At 42.4% G+C, this 10,104-nt stretch overlaps 1 pseudogene across 1 annotated transcript; it reads right to left on the reverse strand.

The window, feature by feature from the left end:
• Positions 1-5,556: 5,556 nt before the first annotated feature.
• LOC309891629 (zinc finger CCCH domain-containing protein 11A-like) lies at positions 5,557-8,792 on the reverse strand (annotated as a pseudogene). The gene is made up of 6 exons: positions 8,739-8,792; positions 8,418-8,537; positions 7,515-7,638; positions 6,882-7,084; positions 6,175-6,294; positions 5,557-5,637 (listed from the first exon to the last, which is right to left on the reverse strand). The product of its transcript is annotated as a zinc finger CCCH domain-containing protein 11A-like (transcript).
• Between the last annotated feature and the right edge of the window lie 1,312 nt (positions 8,793-10,104).

Consider the following 10,104-nt stretch of genomic DNA (forward strand, 5'->3'; position numbering starts at 1 on the left):
AGACAACCCAAGAAGTCACCGGAAAGCTGTGCTGACTTGCAGCATTTCAAGAAAGCCTAATTAAGCAATCCTGCTAGCTGCTAGAAAGTGGTTTCAGGTGACTTATTCCTTTGATGGATTTTGGCTTCAATTATCTCAGAACCCTCATTTTTTCCCACATGTGACAGAACTTGTTTCCCTGGGGATATACACTGATTAAGAAAAAGAACAAGTTGGGGTTGTCACCTGTTTTGGGGATTTTCTTCAAGTCTGATGGCTGGGACGTGCTCCGGCACGTCTGAAACACCCTAGAAAGCAGCAAAACAGTATTTATGACACATGGGTAAAAGATTCCTTAATAGCTTTTTCCTCCACACTGCTTCTCCTCTGGCATTGCGGAGCCGTGGCCAAAATACAAAACCAAGGTGCTCCTGAAGAAAGTTCACATTCACCTGGAGGTTACTCACGATCTGGTGTCTTTTAAGAACATGGCATTAATGGACAAAATCCCCCACACCAGAGAAATCACAGCATCAGAGTACCGGTTAAAGAGTGCCATTCATCTCATAAATACAGAAGGGTTCTACAAGCATCCTGGAGACAGCTACTGGATTTCTAAGGAAACAGAAGGCCTGCAGAACGTTTGAGTTTTCCACCTTTTCAAATAGAGGAGGGTAGAAATTTAACAAGGGATCCATCGCTGCATTAGCCCCTGGCCTTACCATGGCTGCTTTTCTGGCTGGAGGTCCCATCATGTCAGCATCAAAGGCAGTCTGTAGTTCCACAGCTGCTATGGCAGAGGGGTAACTCCCAGGTGCCTTACGTTTCAGTGCCTTCTTCTTGGGGAAAGTGACTTTCCCACGCGAAGGCTTCGCAGATGTCATAAAGTTGGCTAGAGTAAAAGGAAGAGAGAACTGATACAGTCTTGCTCTGCCTCAGGAAAAATCCAGGTTCTCTTAATCATTTCCACAGTCCTTCTACACAGTTAAATGCATTTGGCCAGCACAATTACACCGCCATTGCCTGGATTCTCAGGAATCTTTTCCCCATAGTAAACTCTGTCTACCAACAAGCCATACAAAGGAACAAAGAAACCGAAGAGCTACAGTAAATAATAATCCAGGACAAGGGAAACCTCAGACACATAGCAATCCTAAGTGCAAGCTAGGTTCACAAATATAGACAGCTTTTATATTTAAAGTCCTGCTCCCGCTAGGAAAGGAAAAAGCAGCAGTTATAGTAGGACAAGAGCGTATGCAACTGTTGTACCAGCTTCCTCTCCCTTGCAGTGATGTCCCACAGTTAAGTTGTTCTACAAAGTCCACATTTGTAGTGTCATTTTCTAGTCTCCCGTTCCTTACCTAACATCTGGCTGGCAGGAAAAGAAACAAACTAAGAAAAAGAAAGTACACCCTTCGCTTCGTAGCACTGCGTGGCAAAATGCACCCAGCCAGAGTTACAGCATGAGAATTGTCATCTTCTGTCTGTATTTCAGAAGACAACCTAAGTAACTCTTAACCTTCAACACTTACTTTTAGCTTCCTGGCCCTGAAATTGAGCTGCCACTTTCCCTGCTGGTTCAGTATTAAAGAAGCCAGCAGTAGATTTGACAGCAGCTTCCTCCTGCCGAAGCTTCTCTTGTTCTCTCTGTTGCCACTTCTCCCACCGTCTCTCTTCAAAGCTCTTCTCTGGACATTTACGAGTTCCACTCTGCTGAGTGGGCTAGAAGGAAAGAAAAGTAGTGCATGAATAGGACAAAAAAAAAAAAAAAAATCCGTGGAGATTTCGTTAAGAAAATCTGATCAGCAATCCCTCCAAAATGGTCTTGATGTGGAACAGCATATTAATCTCGTTCAGGTTACTGTTGGTTTTTTTGTTTGTTTGTTTGTTTGTTTTTTTCCCATAAAATTCTGCCTGTAACAAGAGCCATGCTTTACTATGGACGCAGTCTCACATATCTGCAATATCCACTATGGCAAGCTTCTTTAAACAGATAGGGTGTTCTGCTGTACATCTATTTATCACATTCTTTTTAAGCAGCAGAAAGTCATACGAGTTCCCCTATACAGTATCCACTGACAGATTGATTTCCTTGAACACAGAACTCTGGCCTTCTGTATTAAATCCTTCATGTCTGACAGATCAAGTCAGTAAGAACAAAAAGAATTCCCTCCACGTTAACTGTGTAGATTTCAGCTGGTGCTAACAGGGTTTCTTTGTTGCTGTGGTATAAACAGACTGATTCCAAGTTTGAGGATTACAGAGTTGTCTGGAAATGCTGCTGGCGATAGGATTTAGACTGCACTGCAGCTCCTACCAGCTGCTGAAGGGTAAGAACACACTCAAGAGGGTGGCACACGGTGAGTAACAAAACTTGTCAGAATTATCAGAAATTGTACGAATGTATGTGTGTCTTCACAGAGGACTCACCTGTACATCAGGTCCAGAGGAAAGTTTAGGAAAAGGCCGGTTCAATTCCACTGCCTTCTTTTCTTCTTTTTCAGGTGCTTTAAAAGAAGACAAAAAAAAGTGTTGTCAACGGCAGAAATAAAGAAAGCTGGGTACTTGTTTCCTTTGTGCATTTATTTCCTTGTGTCCCATGAGAGAGAGAGAGAAAGGCTACAATGTGCAAGCCATTCAGCATTTATCCATGAAGCAGATCCTGAGCAAACTGAACTTGCTCAATATGGGAAGCACCTCACTGGGGCAGGCATTAAAGCATCTTATTACCTGTTAGTTTTGTGCTCCATAAAGATTTCTGCTCTGCTGGGGCAGGTCCGGGTTGTGCTGAGGGAGCTGGCACATCTCCTTCACTCTGCTGCATCCGCAGAGCTTTCTCACGCTTTATTTCTTCCAAGGTTTTAACACGCACTTCTCCTTCTGGCTTGACTTTTCCTGCCAGCTCCTTCGCCTGCCCTTTGCTGGGCCCGGACAGAGCGAGCTGCTTCTTGGACTCACCCTGAATTTTGCTCTTGCTATGGCATTCTCCTGCTTTTTTCTTCTCTTCTACCAAGCGATTATTCTTTTTTTCAGACAAGGCTTCAGAGAAAGTTTGGATGCGACCTGCACGAGCAGCTCTTGCCCCTGCGCTGGAATCTTCAGTTTTACCGTGCCCTTCAGCCTCGGCTTTGGCTTGAGTTTCGCGTCTCTGAAGAGCTTTCTCACGACGGATTTCCTCCAGTGTTTTCACATGGATCTCTCCCATCGGCTTGGCAGCCTTCCCTGTCATCATCAAGAAATGAGGAGAAGCACCAACATTTAAAGAGAGTCCAGCAATATTTTAAGTCTCCAAAATTTGTCAGAGCACTAAGGAAAACTCATCTTGAGCGTTCCCAATAAAGCATCTTAGAACAATATCCTTAGAACAACATTCTCCTCCTCCTCTGAGCCACTTGTATTTTGAAGACCAGCCCTATCCAGAGAGAACTGCTACACAGAAATGCTGCTTTACTTTATTACTTTTTCAGACTGCATTTCAAATTCCTGCTCCTGGCAGTGGTTCTATTCTAATTGTACGTAACGGTTCACAGAAGCAGCTAAAAACCTCGACAAGGCACAAGTAGAAAATAAACACACGCCTAGAGCCAGAGTTCTGATAGTGGCTGTCAGAAGAGCTTCAGCACTCAACCAAGAGGCGTCAGTTCTTTGTTTTCGTTTAAATTAGTTTGTAGGGATGTATGAAAGCAGTCCAAGTTCGTGGAAAGGAAGGAGGAGAAAGCATATTTAATATCTAGCTGTTACCTCTCTCAGTACTGGTCTGTTTAGGAGGTAATCCCAGCCTGTCCTTCAGAGACTTGGGAACTCGAACTGCAAAACAGAAAAAGAACAAATTAGGGAGGCTGCATAATGTCAACTTCAGGTTCACATTTCAAAACAAGACAGGAAAGGTAACTTTGAATCCCAGTGATTACGACCTCAGCCAACATGCAAAAAGAAACATCACTGGAAAAGGACAAACAGAAAGACTAAATACAAAACCCAGGAATCCAATCCAGATGCCCGTTTAGTACCTGTCTCTCTCTTGGGTGCTTTGTCAGCATTTCCCGGAGCCTCTACCTTCTTCCCCAGCCTTTCAGCAAGGCTGCGCTTCACTGGAAGGCTGCCTACATCATCTTCAGAGAAAACAAGGAATATTGTAAGAACTTTTCTTTGCAGGAAGGTTTGAGAACAGTCAACAATAAGCTTCTCTTTTTCAAGCATATTTTCATAGAATTGCCTTTCAGCTGCTAAATGATTTTTTTTTTTTTTTTTTTTGCCATTTCTGCAGTCAACACAGATCTCCACTGCAATGTATTTTCCTTTCATACATCACAAATACTCTTTAATGCAGTCATATATAGAAGGCAGCACCTACGTAACAGCTCGTAAAAAGTTCTTACCCGCGGAGGCTTTCCGTTTTCCTTGTCTATCAGCAAGATCTACTCGAACCACAGGTTCCTCCCCTAAAACAAAAGGGAATTTTTTTTTCTATTTCACAGAAACCAGTAGCCAACAGAAATATTATCCTGTTAGCCCACGTCCAAAAAACCCTAGTCAGACACTGTTTTGACAGCTAAACCACATAAACTCATACTTTAACTATAATTAACATGGAAAAAAAATATTAATAGTCTCAGTGCTTGCTTCAAATTCCAGCTGAGATAGTAGAGAGTGAATCTGAGTCTGCTTGACACCTATACTTTGTGCAGAACAAAGCTGCATAAGCAAGCAGAATATTCTTAGGTACAAATGCTGAGAAATATTCCTTTCTAAGGTGAATGTCTACGAGTAAAAGTACTTCCACACTTTTTTCCCTTTAAAAGGCATTTGCACAGCTCTAAACAATTTATACACAAACTCCTGTCATACTGTGTCCACACCTGCCACTGTACGCCTCTTTAATGCTTCAGAAATTGCTTCTTATATAGCACTGGCTTCTACAGCTCGCTCTTCTCGTTACTCTTCTGTTTTTCAGTTACCCCCCTATTGGCATACTGACACTTTTTTTTTTCTCCTGCCACTGCACTTAACCTGAGCACCAAATCTTTCCAGTACAACCAGGGACTTTAAGCATAAAAGCACGTTTTGAACAGAAGGCAGCACCAGAAGGCTAACATGGGTGAATTGTTTTAATTATTGCTTAACCCTCCAGTTTAGGAGTAATGAAATCAAAACAAAAGCATTCATTATTACCTTTCTTGGAAGACACTGTCACAGTTCTCACCACTGTCCGGACATTTTCCTCTTCTGGAGCAGGAAAAATCATAGAATCAACGGGACGAAGAGAAGATCTTGAAGAACCTTCTGTTCAGAGCAACCAAAACGTAAGGAAGTTTACCCAACATAAAAAACTATCACAAAGAACAAAAAACTTTAAATGATTTGTTACTGTCAAAAATACAGCAAGCAGAGCATGTAAAGAAGAGAGGTGACTAATTTGCCTCTGGTTGCCCTTTGAACTCCCATTTCGAATACCAGCTGGCTGAGAATCAGGTTGCTTTATGCCCCCAGCTAAAAATGGAAGTCTGTCCCTCAAGCAGCTCCCAGTCACCATCACCTGCCGTGAACAGGATAAGAAAGTAGGCAATATTAACTCACCACCGTGTCTCTTATTTTTTTCCTTCATCGTCTGCCATTTGATTTCCTCAAGTGTTTTTATTCCAAAATTCAGATTGCCCTCTGAAAACAGGAAACAGTTTGTGAGACAGGCTTAGAGGCACTCACTGAGGACCACAGGTCCTCAGGCTTCTTAGCGCTCAGGAACTTTCTGAAGTATTTCGAATAAAGCCTGTCAACACTCCTCACAAGTGAAAGAGCCATAGAACCAATGGCATTTTGCCCCTCCTTTCATCCTTCAGGGTTCAAAATGTAGTTTTAATTTTAATCCATTTACACGATATTAGATCCATATTTTAATCCATTTACACGATATTAGATCCCTCTATCGTTAGATATGGCTTATCAACAGTGGTTGCAAGGCTGCACGTGCAGCCATTTAAACTCCATGCTGTGGCCCTGTTTTGTTCTCCAAAAGTAAAGAAAAGGAGTTCACCTTTCTGACCCAATGGGCACATGATGGTATTAATGGCAGAAATGAGATCATGGAAATAACCGACTCCATTCAGCACCCCTACATTTTGTTGTGTTTTTACACCACGCTGCTTTTGACTTAACTGTCAAGTTCTTCTGATTTATCCTACTAAGGTGCTGGCATACCTTGTTTAGTAGTAATAGAACTGCCTTTCCGAGTGGAAATCACCCGTAATCCATTTTTGCCTTCCGCAGCTGGATGCTGGACGGGAGTTTTAGTTTCTTCTCCTTCCTCAGAAAGTTGGTCTGAAGGGGAAAAATCGATTCAGTTATGCATAGACCAGGTTGGTCATGATTACGTAGCTCATGCAGTGACACTTCAGCCCATGGTTCATATAAAAAACTTTGTTGCTGTTTTGTTTTTTTGTTTGTTTGTTTGTTTGTTTGTTTTTAAACAGCTACACTGACCTGATGAACTCCTAAGTAGAATACACTAGGACAAAACATCTAGGACTCTAGATTCTCTCTGCAGCTTTAACTACTACACGACACATTGCTCTTCAGACAGAAAAAAGAAATTTCCTTCCTAGTTTCACATAGAACTTTACACAAAAGACCAGCTAAAGCCAGGAGTGGTTCTAAGCTTTCCTCCAACGTTTCAGCTTCTGTCCACTGACTGCCAGACAAAGCCACCAGTGACCTGGCCAGACTGCCTGCCCTATCGCTAGTCAGACCTCAGGTCATCTGTGATTTATACATTCATTTACAGCACAGATTCCTTCCAACAACCAAAGATTTAACACATTCATTTACAGCACAAATTCCTTCAAGAAACAAAGATTTACACAATCATTTACAGCACAAATTCCTTCCAAGAACCAAAACATGCTCACCATCATCACCTTCATCATCATCTGCAGCATTGATTACAACTGGAGGGTGTGTAGGGCTTGGGACATTTTCAGAGTTTTCCACTTTCGTCACCCCCTTAGCTGTGGAGAGGGATTTGACTGGACAGAAAGTTTGTTTTGCTGCAGTGACATCTGAGCCACTTTCAGATCATCGTCCGCGGACTCAGGCGGACTTGGCAGTGTAGCTAGAGGAAGAGGAGGATCATCGGTAATATGGCAGTTTAAAACTTTGACCACAATGCAAAGAGATGGTAGCAAAGGCAGATAACCCGCACAGACAACGAATTCAGCATCTCCTTTTGCCCATCCCATCACTGCTTACACCGTGAACAATGATTTCCCTTCCAACAACAACACATCTCCCTACCACCCAGCAAAAGAGGAAACAACAGGAAGCAAACTGCAAGGCAAACATCACACAAAGCAAAGAGAAGCTGAGCACGAAAGCAGAAAACAAACACCAGCAGTACACTCGGTGCAGTACACCTATGACTGCAGACCTTTTCCTGCCCTCACAAATGAACAGTTACCTGACGCCCCCTACAGGATTGGCACCCACTAAGTAATACTCAAAATTAATTCTTCAGCGCTTAAAGAAAAAGGACCTAAACTCACTCTTGCTTGGTGGTAAGAATTGTCCATCGATGTAACGTCCCTTTGCATGATGAAAAGCACAGTTGGCTTTCTGACAGCCTCCCGGCTGGTTCTCCCAGTAGCAAGGAATCTCACTGCGCTTTTTCTGAAGACAGAAAGAAAGAAAAGCTCGTGATAACATGCACCTGAGGCTTGCAAAGAGATGCACAGCTCCAGATCGTGACAGCTGTCACAACACAGTGCTGAAACATCATTCCAAAGGTCAGTTTCTCAGTTAAGTGTAGTATTTCTGGGCATATTCACAAAGTTTGCATAAGCTGTAACCACTATGCACACTTAGTTTGGTCATCACTCAGTTTGAGAAGACAGGCACTCTCAGACATCAGTTGAGGGTGGCTTAAACTAATACACCTAGGATTATACTAGGATTATTCAGAGGGAAAAAGAACATCTGAAATTGCCTAGGTTAACCCTGTCTAGAACTACTTCTTGGAGACTTAGTTCTGCTGCACCTTTAACTTTCCCCACTTCCTACCCCAGGCAGCTACAACAGCGTTATCTGAAGGACTGTGGGTCAGAAGACACCTGATAGTTCATTATCAAGCCTGCTCCCATGAGGATAGAACAGCCTGTTTATTACCCCCCTGCTCCAGCAGGTTTTAGCAGTCTATTTAACAGCTATTCTGCATCTCTTGAGAAAACTGTCAGCATCTAATAAAAAAAAATAAACAAATATCTTGCTAAGACATACCTAAGGCATTGATTTTATTTCCCTCTGCTTCCTCCCACCCCCTCTCTTGGTAACAGAAACCAGTATGATTTTGAAGCAAACAAATCTATCCTGCAAAAGCACAATCAGTACACCTACGGCACTGAAAAATGCTTTTGCGGATTTATTTTGAGAACACGTTGTTAGGCACTCACGTCAATTTCCATGTGTCTGAATCGGCAGACATTCCTGAAACAACGACCCTCCTGCCACAGCTTGCAGACCGTCTCATTGCCCAGAGCAGCTTCGCAGTGGCGGTAGGCACATTTGTCTCCCTGGAACCAAAAGGAAACCAACAAGGAAAATAGAGTACAGCCTCAAAAATGGCCATGCTGCTGCCTAATGGTGCTACAACTGAATTCACAATCTATCTGGTTCTCAAGTTAACCAAAGACCAGTGCGCTTCCTCCTCCTAATCTACTCCTTCCTGAAAAAAAGGGGGAAAAAAAAGCAAAGCAAAGGAAAGCCAGCCATACCGTGGTACAGGTAGAATAGAAATAGAAGTAGCAATCGTCTCCTTGTTTAGACATGCCGACGAGTTCTGCTAACAAGCTCGGGTTCTCTCCACAGGGACTTCCTCTGCTCTTGGAGAGAGCTGTCTTCACCCTTGCTTGGGCTGAAAGTCTTCTACTGGCTTGTGGTCAGTGAAATCTTCTTTTTAAAAGTAACCCGAAAGAAAGTAACAAGTGAAAAATAATGAGGAACGAACATTTTTCCAGCTTTCTTCAGTTAATCAAATCAAGTTATCAGTCTCTCAAAAAGAGCAAAGCCTTGAAATCAGCTGTTACATGAACTAACTAAATATTAAAGTTCTGTAAAGCTGCCAGGAGCTTTGTCAGCAAGCGTTCTCTTCCACATCCTCAATAATATGACTTGGAGCACATCTGGAAGCCTGAAAACGGAGTCACTCCTTAAAAAACCACCTGATGATACATGCAAGTCAATAATCAACTATGGCTACAAATAACTTCTCTAGAACACAGTTAGGACGCATTAAACAGCACGTTCCAGGCCCTGTGGGTCTTCGATTTCACCTACCTGGACAACCTCAGCAAAGTTATCGATCTTCAAAGGCTTCCAGTTAACTGCTCCTGTAGGCCGAACCAAGACTGAATCCGTGAATTAATAATAAAGGGGTAGGAAGAATTTTCCTCCTCACTTTGCCAAGGGAACCTCTCATCCACAATTCAAACATAGGATGCGCTTTTAAACAGCTTATAACTAAGAGAGGAAGCAAGTCCATTTGAATGCTCTCTCAGACTGGATGCAGCCACGGTTAGTTAGCTCTTCAAAAAAATAAAAAACAAAAACCAAAACAAAACAAAAACAAACAAACAAAAAAAAAACAGCGCATTTAGAGATGAACTCGTGATTCAAAGTGGCTGCAAAAATGAGGCTCCATCTTCCACAGCCGGACAATTTAACTTTTTTTTTTTTTTTTTTTTTTAATTTAAAATTCAGCATGTTCCAATCTCTGGTCTTCAAGATTTCTTCACCTATTAAGAAAACACAAAAACCTTTCCCCGTCTTTATTACCTGTACAGCAAAAAACATACCAGTGCATCTAAATCCACAGATGTGCATACGCATACACACATCTGTGTTTATACACACACGAGGAGGGAGTGAGAGAAAGTTAGCGAGAGCGACAGTGAAAATCAGAATTTTTGCCTTTTCGACACAGAGAGCGCGTAAAAATTCTCTCATTTTGAGGGAACTAGAAAAAAATGGAGGCTCTACAAAAGATTTTGATGAGTATGCCTTCGAGGCCGATGCTTTGTAACATGAGGGATCTGGGGGCCAGCACACAAACATGCATACGGGTGTACATGCATACAGGAT

The sequence above is a fragment of the Aythya marila genome (assembly GCF_965140915.1).
Source record: "Aythya marila genome assembly, contig: HAP1_HAP1_SCAFFOLD_434, whole genome shotgun sequence".
Taxonomy (NCBI): Eukaryota; Metazoa; Chordata; class Aves; order Anseriformes; family Anatidae; genus Aythya; species Aythya marila.